This window comes from Aethalodelphis obliquidens, unplaced genomic scaffold (assembly GCF_003676395.1).
Source record: "Aethalodelphis obliquidens isolate GAN/ISIS:26980383/991018 unplaced genomic scaffold, ASM367639v1 scaffold13, whole genome shotgun sequence".
Lineage (NCBI taxonomy): Eukaryota > Metazoa > Chordata > Mammalia > Artiodactyla > Delphinidae > Aethalodelphis > Aethalodelphis obliquidens.
The window spans coordinates 24,503,170-24,521,788 of NW_020837957.1; the positions used below are offsets into that span (position 1 = coordinate 24,503,170).

At 38.7% G+C, this 18,619-nt stretch overlaps 1 pseudogene; it reads right to left on the reverse strand.

The window, feature by feature from the left end:
• Positions 1 to 12,012: 12,012 nt before the first annotated feature.
• LOC113624598 (small nuclear ribonucleoprotein E pseudogene) lies at positions 12,013 to 12,460 on the reverse strand (annotated as a pseudogene).
• Between the last annotated feature and the right edge of the window lie 6,159 nt (positions 12,461 to 18,619).

Here is an 18,619-nt window from a genome sequence, read left to right on the forward strand (position 1 = left end):
GCATGTAGATTTAAGTTTAAATTTACTCATATTAAGTTTCAGTATAATGTGGACAAATATTTCCATTTAAATATCTTTACCTAACCTAAGAAATTCTTCTAAGGATCTTCTTCAATATACTTAACAATTGACACAACTATACCTCTTCCTGCAGTGCTACGAAAGGCCAAAATGCTAGTATATTCAAAGAGACAATTACAGCCCTAGCATTCAAAACAGATAAAGCAAAGCTGCACTTACTTTTAAGAAATGCATTTGTCCAAAATGTGGGGAGCACTTTACATATTTATGTTGAAGATATAATCACATGCTCATCCTCGGTATCTGAGTTATTTTTCTTAGGTTATTGCCCAAACCAGTAGATTGTTTGAAGCTAAATGTTACCTGCTTTCCTTCCTCTCCTTCCTTCTTTCCTTCAGTATTCACTGAGCTCTTAACATGTGCAGACACAAGGAGACTACGTGATCCCTCTCAAAGCCAGATGTTCCTGGCTACAATACTCCAACTATGCCCTATTGGCAGGATAAAGGAGACATAGCAAGTTAACAGCAAGATTTCTCTCATATTTCTTCACAAACATTTATTCAGGGCCAGGCACTCTTCTAAGTGTCAGTGTTCCATCAGTGTCAAAAACACCTAAAAACAGACAAAAGTCCCTAACATCAAGGGGCAGATCGAAGCAAACAATCCCTATATTTTATTTTACTGACTCTGAACTGACTCAGATAATGGAAAAGATGGAGGAAAGGACAAAGAAAGCATGACCAAAAGAGAAACATGGGACAGGAAGTCAGGGAGATGGGCCTGAGTTAGGTTAAGACGATCAGAGGTTACTTTCTATCTTCCCTGCCATCTTTTATTCTGGATGCTTCATTACCACCCAGGCACGAGCAGCTTCTCTGCAGGAAACCTAACATTCTGAAACAGGCTAAGTTTACCATTTGTAGATATCTAAAATTTCCCTCCAAATCCCTAAACTACGGAGAGCTTGTTGCCTAGATGGATAGATCAATTGTTATCCTTAAAAATCCACGTATAATGAAGAATAACAACTGTAATCCTAGGTAATTACACATCTCCACTGCTCTCAAGTTCACCAGAGTTCTTCAATAGGGGTGTTGGAAAAGCAAAAAAGTTTTCTCTACCCTTGGAGGTTCTTCTGGCTGGCCTAATAATTAAATTGACATGAGACAGATAAACAGGAGAAAAAACAAATTTAATTACGTACATATGAGGAATCAGAACATGAGAGATTCCAGAGCAGTCGGATAAAATGAGGCGTATGTGTCATCCTGGACCAAGGAGAAGGAGGTCGTGATCTGGGACTTCAAGGAAAGGAAGGCAATCACAGGAAGATGGAAAAGAGCAAATGTTTGGTAAACAAATAATTGCTGGACCACGCAGAGACAATGAGCCACAGAGAGTTTTTGATCTCCAGGCCCTGCCAAGTCCCCTCTTACCACACCTAGCCCAGATTCTGTGTAGATATCTCAGAGGATTGTGCTCTTCCTGGACCAGGTCCTTTATATAAATTCTTTCAGGCATTTAAGAAGGAGGTAAAAAGACGGGTTTCCTGAGTCTTCTGCTTCTTTAAAATAATCAGCCTAAAATAATCCTTGTACCGAAGAGACATATTTGGGATGGCAAATTTTGCTCCACTGCAAGGGCAAGGTCTCCTCTCCTGTCTGCATTGTTTCTTCATTTCACGCTCCCTATCAGTTAACAAGGATGGGCTAGCAAAATCTGACACCAAATTTCCTGAACTTATTATTTGAGAACAATACTTTTCCCAAAAAAGACATTTGGAGAGAACTGATAAGAGCCAGAAGCTTAGGTGAACATTTTAGCTTTGGCTTTATAGTTTTAAATTAGGAGCACCGCAAATGGAGATCTTAGGATAAAGTTACTGTAAATAAGATCTTTGTCTCTAAATGAGACTAGTTCCTCAAAACTCCTTTTTCTTTTTGACTTGAACTGTTCAGCCCCACTTTCAGTGAAATTCAATCACATTCATTAGCATTTCTAAAGATGTAAGCTACTCAAAACAGCTGCATTGTCTTTCCCTTTCAACTAAAATGAAGCTTTTCCTTCTAAAGGGAGAAATCTCCCTTTAGTTACGCGATTCTTTCTGCTTGGCACCCATAATTTTCAATGGTGGAGCCAACCCCCAAGAAACAGGAAGTGCAATCCCATTTGATCTCACTTGAAAGAAATTGTAAATACTTAGTAAGGACGGAACTGTGGCTCAAAGAATAACACAAAAAAATAACTGTGGAAGAAATAAATGCAAGTGAGAAAAAGTAATAATCATTTAAATGAACTAACTCTTCGTCCCTGGAACTCACATTATCATTATCAAGGGTATTTAATATATTCTCTATGGGAAGCAAACTGCTGTTTGTCAGCCCTTCTTCTCTTTCATTGGTTATTTCAGCAATAGAGAGGGAAACCATTTTATCTTTTTAATCTCTTAGCTCTATATAAATAACATTCCATATGCTTCAAATCATAAAATTACCTGCTTTTTTAAGGTGAGTACTGATGGAAATATCATTGTAGGAAAGAGTCAAATGTTTACAAGTTAATCTTTTTTCACTGACTTAGAAAACTATCTTTCGTGATGCTCGGTTAAAAAGTCTTCCTGCAATTCAATTGTAAATCCAATTTTGTGCAGTTAAAACCTGAAGAATATGCTGTTATTTACAAAGGAAAATGATGCACTAACGCATCTTGAGAAGGGCAAGCCCTGGAGCTGTGTTTCAAAAAAGGTTTGCCATGATCTATACAGATGTTCTGTTGTCCCGCTTGTGACAGTGCCATCAGGCAAGGTCAGAGGGGCTTTCTGTGACATGCGCTGGAGGTCCCATTGGCTTCAAGTCCTAACCCAATGAACTAAGCAGGCACAGAGATCAGGAAGGTGATGGGAATGCTGGAAATATGGAAATTCGTCATTTATAATCACATGTGAACAAAATAAAAGACAATGCAAAATTGAATCAATCTTCTGTTTCCAGTAGATATCAAATTGAATTAAAACACTCTAATTTATGAACAGCTGACCAAAAGAACTTTTGAAAATGAAGCAGCTCATTAATGGAATCTACTAATAGCAGCTGGGTCTGGTGCTATAGAGGGTGGGAATAGAGGCAGTCAAGGCTCTTGCTGCTAATGGATGTTTAAAAAAACAAAGTGTTTCACATGTGATTTTGCTCAAATGACTGCACTTGTGAAATTAGTAAATCCCTAAACAGGTGTGTCAGAGCCACTTTCTATGTTCAAACCTGGCAGACCAATTCCCTTCATAGGAACTGCTGCTGATCTGGGCTGAGTAAGTCTCTATAAGAAAGAAAATATGAATCTGAGACCACAAATGATAATCAGACATTCTAAGATTTCATGAAATGTAAATCCTTCCTAAAGAAATGTTCAAATTCGTGCTTATGGGGCACAGTAAGTCAGAAATGTCAAACTGCAAATGACAAGTCCCTGCAGAAGTGCTTCTTAAGAGACTGTCATCCCTGAAAGACAGGTTGGTTAACTCTCCAGCATTCTGGGGATGCAATCGAAAATTGTGGGTAGTTACCCACATGTTACAGGGAACTGACTGGAGAATATAGAGAAACACAAAGGATCCATGAGAGAAGCACTGACAAATCCATGCTATATTCCGTTAGGGACTCTCCCAACTGAGGAAAAACAACAGCATTTCCTTGTGCTGTCAGCCCAAGGAGAAGAAATATCTGACATTGTAGCTCTGGAAGAAGCTCTGGACTCCTGGTGGAAACTGTGTCAGACAGCTTTCCTGAGTTCTGGTCATGGTGCATGCAGAGATCCAAGCTGAAAACATAATGGTTCTAAAAGATTTCATCCACTCTGTAGCAAACTTTGCCAGGTGAATCCTATGCTTTAAAACTCATTTCAATCCTGTTCTGCTAATATGTTTGCCTAGTATGTATGACCCCCTTATTCAGTGTTGGTATGCCTTAAAAAGAGACACTAGGGTTCAATGGCATGATTGAAATGGAAGGACACTAGTGTGAGTGTGTGCCTTCCGCCTGAAGATATATATAACATAACAACAGCGATAATAATACTAGCTGTCGTTTATTGAGCTCGTACTTTGTGCTGGGGACAATATTAAGTACTTTAAATGCATCAATCTCTTTAATTTCTACAACAAGCCTATGAGAAAGGTATTAGTCTTAACCCATTTTACAGTTAAGAAAATGGAGTTGCAGAAAGGCAAAACAGATGGAACCGTTGCTCTTTACATATACCTGTCAAATGGTATAACAGGACTCGTCTTCAAATCTCTCCATCACCAATCCCACACATTTAACTAGGATGCTACACTCCCTTGCTTAATAATGCTTAAAATGTCCCGCTGTCCTAGTTGAGCAATTGTTCTGTGTGTTTTTGTAAGACTGTAGAGAGAATCATCCAATCATTTGACCAATTTCTGCATGACTCTATGACGTACGCGGTTCAGGCGCCAGCAGTTAAATTTAAACTCTCTAGAACAGCACTAGGCAATAGAACTCCCAGCAATGTTAGAAGTATTCTAAAAAGTTGCACTGTCCAGTATGGTAGTCACTAGTCACATGTGGCGATTGAGCACTTGAAATGTGTCCAGGACGACTGAAGAACTGAATTTTTAATATAATTTTATTTTAATTAATTCAAATTTAAATAACCACATATGGCTAGTGACCACGTATTGCACAGCTCATCTCTAGAGGGAAAAACATGATTCTCATTGAACTGAAACGATTTAATTTATTCATTTAACCAATATTTCTTGAGAGCCTACTATACACCAGACCCAGTACTAGACATTATACAAAATACAGTGAACAAAATAGACATCGGTTTCTGACCAAAAGGGAGAATAAGATAAAAGAGCTAGAGAGGTTGGAGAAGACCAGGAGAGTGTGGTATCATGAAAACTCAGAGAGCCTGGGTCCCTGCTCTACTGTGTAGACTGCTGTTGAAAAGACAAGACAAAAACACATTACGAGCTGGATCTGTCATTACCAAGAAATGAATTATCAAGAGTAGTTTCAGTGAATTAAACAAATCAGATTCCAGATTGGAATGGGTCAGGGTAAACAGGAGTTAAGAAAATGAAGACAAAGATGACTTGCATAGACAATACACTTGAGAGTCAAGACTAAAAGGGGGAGTAAAGAAATGAGGGTGATATCAGAAAGAATATGCATGGTCTAGGCATCTGGTATTCTGCATATTTGTAGGCCAAGGGGAATAATCTAATAGAGAAGAAAAATTTGCAAGACAGAAAATGGTGGGGAGTAACTGATGTTCTTGAGAATGCAGGAGGGTAATAACATCCAGAGACCAGTGAGGGGTCGTCCTGGCTGAAAGGAGGGACACATCCCCGGGTTAGAGAAGGAGAAAGAAGATGCATACAAGTGAAGAGAGCCTGGCAGATTTGTCCACTTCATCCAACTGAGCCTAGCTGCCCTGGAGCCTACCTTAGCCAGGAGTTGCATTCAAAAAAGTCAGTCTAGGGACTTCCCTGGTGGCGCAGTGGTTGAGAGTCCGCCTGCCGATGCAGGCGACACGGGTTCGTGCCCCAGTCCGGGAAGATCCCACATGCTGCAGAGTGGCTGGGCCCGTGAGCCATGGCCGCTGAGCCTGCGCGTCCAGAGCCTGTGCTCCGCAGCGGGAGAGGCCACAACAGTGAGAGACCCGCCTACGGCAAAAAAAAAAAAAAAAAAATTTAATGATTCTCTAAATGATATAACCTGATATTTAAAACTCCACCTTTTCATTTGTGAGAGCTGGGCAAGCTTGGAGGAATTCTGAAAGTTATTAAAGGTTTTTAAAATAAAGTTACTAAGATGCCACAGCATATAGTATGTAAAACTTTAATGTGGAAAATTCCAAAATTGCAAGGGAAGTAGTATGAGGGAAAAGAGGTTTGGAGAAGGCAGGTGAAATTGGAGGAGGAGGAAGAAGACCACAGAAATAAGTAGGAGAATCAGGGCCAGTATTGCCAACCCTGAGGAGAAAATTAGAGATGTAGATAGAGGCATAACATCTGCTCTTCTGTTTCAAGCAGCTTTTGTTTCCAAATTCACCTCCTCTCCTGTCCTTGCCTCAGCTAGGCCCTATCTCCCTTTTCTTTGAAATAATATAAATAGCAAAAACCTCACCAAACACTGGAAACCACTGTTATATCACATCCCAAATAAGATGAGTGCACTTGAGCACATAGGATGATAATAATACAACCAGGGGTTTCTGTTTTGTTTTGTTTTGTTTTTTAACTCAAGGGGATGCAAAGAGAGAGGTAAAGTAACTTCCCTCTTAAACTGTTTGTTTGAAAATAATATGCAGAAAGGGAAAAACAATCCTCAACTAACAACTGCCTTCCTTGCCATCTGCTTAATCTAAACATTAACATATCACATAACTGGGTGAACTCAAATTGCACTGGAAACAGAGTGTTCTGTTCTACTTTTTCAGACCATTAATGGGGGAGTCAAGTGAGAATTCTCTATGGGATTATATGGGCTTTATGGGCTTCCAACACATGCATTTAGGGCCACATTTTCAGTCCAGCCTTAACTCATCATACTATGACTGGAGGCAAAATTGTGCCTGGTTAATTAGCACAAGTACTAATCAAGCACTAATGAAATTTGCCCACAAGCAGTTCTTCAGACTAGGGCACAAGTAGTGCACACAATTTCCGTGTATATCACTTAGCATGTCAGCACAAAAGGAGGGAAGAAATGAACAATACTTTCCTAAAATTTGCTTCAGGCTAACCACAGGCAAATATCATCTCTACCCAGAAGTAATACATTAGTTGCATCAGTGTAAACTTCATAAATCCTAAATCTGCAAACTGCATCCCAATTTGCCATATTAGGTTGCAAATTTCTAAAAATATAGAGAATGTTATTAATGAAGACACTTCATTCTCACAGATTTATGAGCTAGTTAAGACCTGAATTTGGAAATGAATGTGATCCGTAATATACCTTCAAAAATATAGGCAGTCTTTCAAGCTAAAACATCAGTTCTTAAGAGGTGGCAATAATGTTGGAAAACAGAGCTATTTATTTAAACTCAGAATAGTGAAAAAAAGGAGGCCCAATTTTATCTCTTCCATCAATGATATATCCTTAGTCTTCTTACTGTGTTTTAAATCTGCTATTAAGATCTGTCCAAGCATAAGAGCTTATTTACAACACAAATATTAATTACACTAAGGAAGATGCCTTCAATCTATCAGTTAAATCATACTAATCGGAGATGCAGTAAGCACGTTGAAATAGTATTTATATAATCAAGCTTCACGCATCGGAAACATTTTTGCTCTGGGTCTCTCATTGTTTTGCCAAAAAAGAAGTTCTGTGTCATCCCATTTTGGGGGACAGAAGGGAAACAGTGATTAATTCTCAGAGCAAGCTCACGTTAAAAAGCCAGGCAGAAAATTAAGAGAGGACTCTAGGAGTGTGGGAGGCTGCCATCTCTTCTGCCCTGTAAACTACACTCCTTCCTTAAAGAGCTGTTACATTTCTCATGGGAAAAGATCTCACCTTTAAGGAGCTGAAACTTACCCACTTGAACAGGTGCAAGGGCCAGACAACCGGTTGTTCTCTTTATGGACTATCGACAAAGATCACTTAAAAAAATCATGATTATTGGTGAGTGGTAAAAACCAGCCAATTCACACAATGCCTTCATGAAATGAAACTCAGCTGAGAAGAAAGAGAACAGGCCAGAATCAGGGTAACTCAGATACAACCTGTCACCTGTGGCCCCATACAGTGAAAGCCTCCCACACAGCCTCCTGAGTTAAGGACAACAGGTTAATTTTGACGCTGAATTCTCTTGTCCTTTGAAAGATGCTGTTGCCTAGGTATTATGTTATACTCATTTTTCCATTTGTAAACAGATCTAACTTACCTCTACAGAACAGTGGAAGGGGGAAAAAAGAAATTTCTTGTCATTAATGAGATTTATTTTTCTTGATTAAATAAACGTTTGTGAACTACAGAATGTGCAAATTTAACACGCTGTGAAAACAAGCAAGGTTCATGTGGACCGCAGACACGAACAAAATTCAAGCCTGACACTCTTCAAAGGAACCAAGGGCCCCATCTGCTGATGTTTAAATGTACTACAGTAGCAAATGGATTAAAAGGAGCATATGAAAAAAGAATTTATTGAACTAAAATACAACTAAATAGCCTGAAGTTTCAGAATCTAAGAAGCAAAATGCACCTTTAGAAGTTGGAGAAGGTGCCCCTCTCGCCCTCGGGGCATAACTGCAGGGAAGTCACTCCGAGCAGATAAGTAGTTATTTTGGTTTTTATTTTTATTTTTTAGTCCTTGGGAAAGGAGCTTCGAGCATACAGCCTTCACTAGCTACCTTTTCTCTACTGAAAGCCCTCTGGTTGGAGCAAGTGCTCTTAAACCTCTGACTGGGGAATTCTTGTCTTTAAGGGACTTTGAAGAGTTTGGATCTTAATGGGTTTTGAAGCTTCCCCTTTTGTTGATAAAGAAGATATTCCAATTACTTCTCAGCCTTTTCTCCACCATGAGGTAATTCTGGGTCCTTTCTCTGAAGTTTATGTTGGTTATGACCAATGCAGCAACTAAGCGAGTAGGTAAAGCATAAGAGAAAAAAACCTAGATAGGTTAGAATAATGCAGTTTTGGAGTCTAGTCACAGCTGTGTCAAATATTCATTATTTGACCTTTTTCTACCTAGTTTTACTCACCTTAAAAGTAAGGTGTCAGATTGCATGAAATGCAAATGCCTCTCCTCCTAGCTCTAAAATCTATTGTGTTATCCAGAAGGGTAGAGAGGGAATCATACAAATCTTTATATCAACATAGCACATTCCATACATTAGGTGCTCCATAAAAATGTGTTAAATGGACATGTTTTCCATCAAAACGTTTTTGTCCTTTAATTATCTTCTTTATCTAATTCTGCCATTTAAGTTTCTTATACTCCTCTTATATTTGGAACTTAATAATACCTGTAGTGGACAACTATTTGCGGTAACCCAGACCCCTTTAACCCCTTTGTTTAGAAAACTACCTCAGTGCTCTTAGGAACAATTATCTGTCCTCCACTATGAAGAGTGCTGATGGGACCATCAGTCAGGCTTCTCCGATCTCTCTTAGCTAAGTTGTGAGCACATAAACCAACCCTGGCCAGCTCTCTCTACTGTGGCTTTGAGTCATACACAGAGAGAAACAGGAAGATAAAAGCAAAGAGGGTGGTGCATTCTGGAAGCATGCTCTGAAATACCTGTCAACTGGTCCGTGTTACCTTGGGCCCTAGACTCCAGGAGCTGACCTAGTTTCTGTGTTATTTCTGAGATGGATTCTCCAGCCTTTCCTTCAGGAAGCTGAAGCATCAGGCTGAGCTACTTGCCAGGTTTCCCAAAACGTTTATTCTCTGCATAAGTAGTGTGGTGGACATTTGCTGTTTGTATTTCCCACGTGCAATCCCCGTTGCTTTCTTTCTAACAGATCCCGGACATCCCAGCCATGCAGTTAGGGTAGAATTGATTCCATCTCTCTCTCCAGGGGTAGATCTTGATTGGCTCAAGCTAATTATCACATCTCCTCCCTTGGCCACAGCAAATGGTTCAGAAATGGACATATAACTGAATTTGGGCCAAATATAAGATGTGGTTATTGGGGACTCTGGGGAAGAAGTTACCTCTATTTTCTGTGGCAATTATTTAAAAATCTCTCTCTGTCATTGGATGTGAAGCATGAAACCCTAGTTGTATTAGCATCAGTATCTACCTTATTATCACAAGAGGAACCAGTCTTAAAATGAGGCCAACACTTTGAAAACTATAATGAAAAGACAGAAAGAAACTACATCCTTGGAGGTAATGTAAAAGGCCTGAAACCTGAACTTTTTAGTTATATGAGGCAGTATATTCCCTTTATTGTTTAAGCCATTTTGATTTGGATATTCTATTACTTATAACTGAAATTATCCTAAATAATATCCAGTCTATTCCTCTTGGTAATAACCAAAGAATTTAGCCGATACAGTATTCATTTAGGAATCTGACTTCCTAGGAAGGTGAATCATTCTTGTTCTTATATGCTATACTTCTGCTTAGATATTTCAATGTGATGCTTGATGTGATATTTCAATATCATGCTTGCTTTTTTTTTATATTGCTGAATCCTGTTCAATCTGCAGTACACTATGACCCATTATTTTCTGCCATTCTCATCTAAAGCAAATCAATCATTTATTCTCTTCTATTGGTAGCGTCTCTTTTTTCTTCCTTTGTTTACTTACTTCAATATGTCCCATTTACCTTGTTTTCCTAAGTAACTCTCAAGTTTATCAAAGTCATTTGCAGGCAGTAAGCAAATTTTGCCTTCTAAAGTACTTGGTATAGTATACCACATAGTAGGTATTTGTGTGAAGAATGAATGAAGAGCTTTATGTCCCAAACTACCTTTCCCTGTTAGTTTAATCAATACCCTCCTACTACATCATTAGGGTGAAAAGAAATGAATTTTACTGGAGGTCCAGCAAGGTCTTAGCTTGGGAGCAGGTGGTTACTGGGATACATACCTGATGATGTGGTCATCTGTGCTTGGGACACTCAATCTAAATCCCTTTTTGGATAAACCCTTCATTTTCCCCTTTTGCACTTGCTGTACCTATTCAACTTCCAACTGTACTTTCTCTCAGTAATATGAAGAAAAGCTGGATGGACCAGCTCATTGATTAAAACACTGGTTCTCTCTCTTGTCATCTGAGGCACTTACTTATTTCACATCTAGTTCCCAGGCACCTTCGACATAACAGCTCCTTCTGTTTCAACTCTTTCCTGATACCCCTCCCCCAGAGTCACTCGCCTTTTTTCTTACCCATCCCAACTGTGGGATCTCCATCCACCAACTTGGTGAAACTGAAACACCAGCTTTTCCCCCTCCCTCATCCAGCACATCTTAATGAGTTACTGAGTATGATTGATTCTATTTAAGTAATATTTTTTAACATATTACCTCCTCTCCACTCCTACCTGCATTTTCTAGTTGGGATTCTTTTAATCTCTTACCTGAACTAGCCGTCTACTTAGTGTCTCTGTCTCTGCCTCCAGTCCTGCCATGTTCATATACATCTTCCATCTGTCCCCAGGGTGATGTATCGAAAATGTAAATGTGACCCTGTCATTACCCTGTATAAGACAATGGTTTCCCATTACTTTCACTATGTATTCTAACCTGGATCCTGCCTGCTCTCTTCTTACTTCTCACCACTTTGGACATAGTTATTAAAGTTCCAGGAAGATTAAACCACATGTGGTTCAGTCTCTGAAACATATTTCTTCCTGCTCCTATTCCTTACTCATGCTGTTTTCTCTGCCTAGTATAGCTTCCCATCACTTCTTCCCTAGCTAACTTTGACTAAACCTGCTTGGGTGTCATCTTTCCTAAGGGGTATGCTCTGATTACCCCTAGACTTGATCAAGTGATTCAATTCTATGATTCTAGAGAATTCTGTACCCCATCACATTCTAGCATTACAAAGCCAAATTTGAAGTAGACACATCAACACACTGCCTATGCTATGTCTCCTTGTGTAGCCTTTAATGAACTATTACACTTGATTTTACCATGTGACTTTACCCTCTTGTTACAGCTGATTGAATCAGGGGTAGGTACAGAGTGTCAAAGGGCAGCCATGGTTGCTTTAAAAAACATGGGCTGGACAAATTCTATCATGTTTGTAAGTATTTTGAACTGAGGAATACAGAGAAAACATTAGAAACATGGGCAATTTCTGAAAACCCATTATGTAGAGAAAAATAATGACTGATCCCTCACAAGAAAAATATTTTTGCCACATCACACAGCATGTGGGATCTTAGTTCCCCAGTCAGGGATCAAACTTGCGTCCCCTGCATTGGAAGCATGGAGTCTTAACCACTGGACTACCAGGGAAGTCCCAAGAAGTTTTTGTTTGTTTGTTTGTTTGTTTTTTTAATAAAAACAATCCCACAGCATTTATTGTCATCTGGTAATAACATAAAGGTGAGCAAAACAATATGAATAAATGCTTTAGAAATACACTTCTAACAAAGCACACCTAAAAAAAACTGTATTGCCTTCTCAACAATTTCTCACTTCATTGATCATTTCTAGTTGGAGACACTTTGGAACAGAGTAATGTTATCTCCTTTTAGCATGATCCGACCCAGTTGTTTTCTTGACTTTGTTTTAGAATGAATCTCTTCTGCATCATCTAATACGAGGTTCATATACTCATCAAAACCAAGGATACAGCCCTCTATCCGCATATTCACTTGCTCATAAAGCCACACCTGAATCCGAGATCTATTTTGCAAGTATCTGAAGATGAGATTGATTGGCTGCACCATCACCTTCTGCACCTTCTGCACCTTCTGGCCTTGGCCCCGGTACACCATGGTGGAAGCTCACCCCAAGAAGTTTTAAGTGAGCAGAAACCACACGTAAGCAGAAGGTATGCAATAGAGAAGTAAAGAGAGCCTGGTGAGGGCTTGTGAAGTCCCACTCTGAAATGAGTGAAATCCCCAGGGCCACCTGCATCCAGAGCCACCTTTCAATTCTTGCTCTCTGAAGTCAAAGGCTCAGCTTTCCCTGAGCTTATCTTGTGTGCTTATCTTCTTATAATAATCTTTCTAATACATGAAGATGTATGAGCTGAGTCTTAGTTCTAGTAAGTAAAGGAGTCTAATCAAAACAGCACTGAATTTTCCTCTGTCCTCATTGGTCTTTACCACTAGATTATATGCTTCCCAAGGTCAAAGAACAGATATAGCATCTGGAACATAGTAAGTAGTAAAGAGAATAGATATTGAAATTCATGAATGAGAAGCCAAATAGAAGGCATGGAGGGCAGGTGATAGGGATCTGTTGCCAGTAAACGTACATTAACTATAAGGAAATTTATATAAAACAATAAGAGAGTATATTCGTCTCATCAATTACTTAAAGATACTTTATTTTTAAGTGATTATTATGCAAGGGAAATTTTTCCATACTACTCTCTACCTTGTAAAATATGGTACTTGAAATTTGATGCTATATATGATTTTATAGGTTAATTAAACAAGGACTTAATGATCACCTACTATGTGCTTAGCACATTGCTACATGCTATGAAAGATACTAAAATATATAAATGCAAAATTCCTGTTCTTGAGACCCTTATTTTCAGCATCTGTTCTTTATAAATCTTCATTATCACCCTACTCCCTGATTTTTACCAACTATTTTGAAACTAATTTAATTATCCTATAACTTGCTCATAGAAGCTTTCTAAAAAGTGGAGTATTTTTTAAATGCCACAAGTTCTAGCTTCTTGCTCCAGTTAATCTAGTAAAAGCACAGTGAAATATTATCAACAATAGACTTCATTTTTTTGACTACTTCAGCCACAATAAAGAGATTATGAAAATTCTAAATGCCTTGCAACTTAAAGTATATAAACTCTATTTTTCAAACTATATGAATAGCTGGAGGAAGCAGCTAAGAGTAAAGGCAAGCAGGGAATTATAGAATAAAACTTTCATAAAGTCTCTGAGATGTCTGGCGAGGAAGTCTCAGGGCTGACTGTTAGGATGATTTAAAACCTTAAACACCATTTTGTTGACACAGAATTCTTTTATATATTTTCAGTATATAAATTGTGAGCTCCTCTAAAGGAAACACAGTTTTTCACAGCAAAAACAAAGCAAAAAGCCTCTAACTTGTATTACATTTTAAGCACTAGATAACTTTGCGAGCAGGTAGCCAAGTTTATGAAATCATGTTTATGAAATCATGTAAGTCAGCACTCTGTGAATCCCTGTGGCTGGAAGTAACTCCCAAGCAGACTTTCTATTGACACATATCTAACCATTTTCACATTTAATATTTTTCCTTATGGTTGTGAATGTGCCTCAAAAATATGGAAATGTGAAAACCAATAGATTCTGTGGCTGCAAATTGTATAGTAACTAATGCAGATGGGAGTTGTTTTCTTTTTCCCTTTGGGACTTTGAAAAGTTTTGAACAGTAACAGAGTTTTTGCCCCTTTAAAAGAAGCCTGTCTTATTCAGGACACTATTTCCACTAAATATAATATCAGGATAGAGGTGGAGCTTTTTTCTTTGTTATGTTAGGAGGAAAAATAGGGCTCAACATATATGTATTTAATGTTCACTGAATAAATAGATAAAAAATGAAAGAAGCAGTTAGGGGATAGATAGGAGAGTGTAGTGGGAATTGAGGCCAAAAGCTTCTTTCTTCTTCAAAATTTTCTAAAATTTCAAGCCCCACCTAGGTTGGCTATCATCATGGTATTTTGTAACATGAAACAAAAACAGTGAGTCTTTCTTAGATCAGATAATGTTGTTTTGAGAAATCAAATGACCGTAACCATTCATTAATCCATTCACTCATTTATTCATCAAATATTTACTGAGCAGGAGAGGGGGACAGAGAGTGATGGAAGCTATAATTTTAGATAGAGTGGACAGGGAGATGAAAGACCAGAATGAAGTGAAACAAGAAGACATGTGAGCATCTGGGTGAACAGTAGGAATAGCAAGTGCTATTCTGAGCAGGGAGCATGTGCAGTGTGTTCAAGGAGCAGCAAAGAGGGAGGCGAAAAAATAGCAGGAAGCCAGAATAAGTAGGACCTTGTAGGCCATGGTAATATCTTTGGATTCAATGCTAAGTGTGATGGGAAGCCATTGTAATAGATATTCAGACTTGTCCTTTTGTAGCTAGAATCTAAAAACTTGAGAATGAATAGCGTAGGGTTCAAGTGCATCAAACAGGGCTCACACTATTAACCTCAGGCTCATAACAACTTTTCAATCAATTTTCCAAATGCAATTCCAAACACTGTACTTGGGGGAAGGTAGACATTTTTCTTTAACAGCAATCAAAGGTTTATCAAAAAGGGACCTTAAAAAAAGAAAAAAACCTGATAGATTCCCATCAATAAAAAATATTTTTAGGATCCAATTAAGAGTGAACATCAGGAACACGCCATTGACAATCCCAGTTCGCAGAAGCCCAAGATGGAATTAGGCTCTGCTGAACCTTGGCTTATGCCAGGTCAACTCAGACTGAGAATGTAGGGTAGACATAACAGTTAACTCGGAATAATTTTCAAACCTAGCTCAAGAAAGTATAAATCTGATGATAAATCATTTTTTAAACAGTTTTCTATTGCTTTTGAATACATAATCCTAACATCAAATAAAGCATTTCTAAGAGAAAGTACTTCTTTAATGACTCATTAATAATGAATAACATTCATGGGGGTACCAACAAGTAAAATTTGCTAAAGCTCTCAAAACAAGATGCTGGCACCTTTCAAATGGCATCAGTTCTTGTGTTAGTCAGGGTAGGGTAGGCCAACAACTGTTTAAAAAAATCCCCAAATCTCAGAGACCAAACAGTACAATGTTGCATCTTGACCTCATCACAGTCCAGGTTGGCAGCAAGGACCTCGACTTCATGCTATCATCCAGCGACCAGGCTCGTCACACCTCATTACTCTGCCCTCCTCTGGGTCCTTGGACTGCTCTGCATTCAACCAGTGGGTGGGCAGGTGAAAACATGTGTGAGATTTTCACTCCACTTTCATGTCAACACCCCATCTCCTTGATATTCTTCCAACTTCCCTGGTCATTTCCTTCTTGGTCTCCTTTGCTGATTTCTCTTCTTCTCATTAATTTCTTAATGTCAAGGGATGAGGGAAGAAGGAAGCTAGAAATCAGTCCCAGAACATCCTCTCTACTCTATCTAGAGTTGCTCTCAGTAATATAGCCCAGTATCATGGTTTTAATAATATCTTATGTTGTCGACACCTTCCAGGTACACATCTTTACTTGGACTTCCCTCTCCAGTCTCCATATTTGTACATCTACTTGCCTATTTGACATCTCCTCTCAGATGTCTAATAGATGTATTAAATCCAACATGTCCAAATCTGAACTCATGAGCTTCTCCCCAAATCTGCTCCACTTGAAACCTTATCTACATCAATCCATAACTCTTCCCTTCCAGTTACACAGGTAAAACCCCTGCAGTCATCTTTGTTCCTCTCCTTATCTTACATTTCTGTTGGCTCTACCTTCAAAATACATCCGGAATCCTATGACTTCCTGTCTCCTCCACTGCCACCACCTGGTCCTGGCCACCATTATTCCTTGGCTATGTTACTAAAATGGTCTCCAACATGTTTCTCTGATCCCACTCCAACTCTCTACAGTCTTTCTTAACACAGTCAGAGTGATCCTTTTAAAAGTAGAAATCAGATCATATCACTCTTCTACTCAAAACCCTTCAATGGTTTCTTATTTCCCATTTCACTCAAAGTAGAGGCCGAAGTCATTACAGTTCCTACAAGACCCAGTGCCCTATGGGCTTCTGCTAGCAGTCTATCCTCATCTCCACTGTTCTCCCACTTCCTCCTCTACCTCAGACAGGCTGGGCCTCCTTAATTTCTTAGAACATGCCAGGGACATTCCTGACTTAGTACATTTACCCTGATGAGAATGTTCTTCCCACTGATATCTATCTGACTAAATCCCTTCACTGCCTTCAACTCTGGTCAAATTATACTTTCTCACTAAAAGTAACCCTGCCCGTGCTATTTAATACTGAATCTTGCCCACTTCTCACCTCACCATGGAACTATTGAACCACCTTACTCATTTACATTTTATTTGTTATGCTGTATGTATAACCTTCTTACATGCTACAAAATTCCTTTCTATTATGTTTATAATTTATTTTGTCTCCCTATTCAGGATTTAAACTATTTAAGGGCAGAGATCTTTTTCCATCTTGATCAAGATGATTTCCACTTGCCTAGACCAATGCCTGGTAATAATACTATTTAATAAATATATTTGAATGAATGAGTGAAGGACAAACATCATAGTAGAAGCAACAGAAAAAAGAAATTAAAATTTGTCGGATATTCCTAGTACCTGATTCTCTGCTCTTGCTGGCTTCTGTTTCCTGCCTTAATCATATCTGTGGACTTTAGACTCTAGTTCCCATTTGAACTAGCTCTCAGGGACCTACTGGATCAGGAGCAATACAGCATGAGATACCAGTGTGTGAGCCCTTATGCCAGACATGTCTGGACTCAATTCCTAGCTCTACCGCTTTGGGCAAGCCATTTCCACTCATTAGCCCTCAGTTTCCTTAATGGTAAAATGCCAATTATAATAGTACCTATTTCACAGTGTTTTATGAGAAATGAATAGGATAATACATGTGATGACTACCACTGTTTTCACAGTTTTTGTGTTGGATAATTATTAGCTACTGTTAGCTACTGCTTTCCAATGGATATTCCTAAATATGCTGACTTAGTGGCCTACCCACAATGCCCCCACCTGACACCTGGTCCCACAGACTCCACCTCTCTTAAATCATCACATGATGGACTAGGTCTTAGGATATTCAAGAAAACAGTTTGGTTTTCTAAGTGTATTCTGTATATGTAAATAATCTATTTTACACCGAAGTTAATGAAACTATTGATATTGTTGGTAAGAAATAAACTGTCAAATATTGGCAATTTCATATAGTTCAGCCCAATGTTTTCAATTTGTTTAGAATACTCTTTTTCAATGTGGCAGGCAAGTGTTAGTTGAGCCTAGTTCTGGTTGTGAAGTTGCAAATTGAGATAGAAATAAAACTGGAGTCATAGAGATACATCTTAGGACCTCATAAAATATGGAATATTTTTCTCTTTTATCACTCCTTTCTGGGACTTATATTCTACTCTATTATAAAGATGTGTATGCCCTTTCTTGTCTTTTCCAAGTCCTCCCAACCCCTCCCCATAAATACTCAGCCTCCCCCACTATCTTAGTTAGGGTTCTCCAGAGAAGCAGGACCAACAGGAGATATCTATCTTTATCTCTGTACCTATATCTGTCTATACTCATACCTGTATCTGTGTCTGTATCTGTATCTCTATCTAGAGAGAAAGATTAGAGAGAGAAAAAGAAAATAGTTATGTAATTGTGGGAGCTGACAAGTCTGAAATGCATCAGGCAAGAGGGCAGGCTGGAAATTCAGAATGTGTGTTGCCATCCTAGATCTGAATTCCACAGGGCAGGCCAGGTAGGCTGGAAACTCAGGAAGGCTTTCTATGCTGCATACTTGCTAGTAAACTGTTATGGGTTGAATTTTGTCCCCCTAAAAAGTGATATAAAGTCTTAACACCTAGTACCATTGAATGTGAACTTCTTTGGAAATAGGGTTAATACAGATGTAATTAGTTAAGATGAGGTCACAGTGGAGTAGGGTGGGACCCTACACCAATGACTGGGGTTTTTGATGCAAGAGGGACGAGATATGGGGATATATGTATATGTATAGCTGATTCACTTTGTTATAAAGCAGAAACTAATACATAATTGTAAAGCAATTGTACTCCAATAAAGATGTTAAAAAAAAAAAAAGAATGCCATGTGACATGCACACAGGGAGAACACCATGTGAAAATTGGAAGTATGCTGTCATAAGCCAAGTAAGTACCAGAAGCTAGAAGAGAGACCTGGAAAAGACCCTTCCCTAAAGCC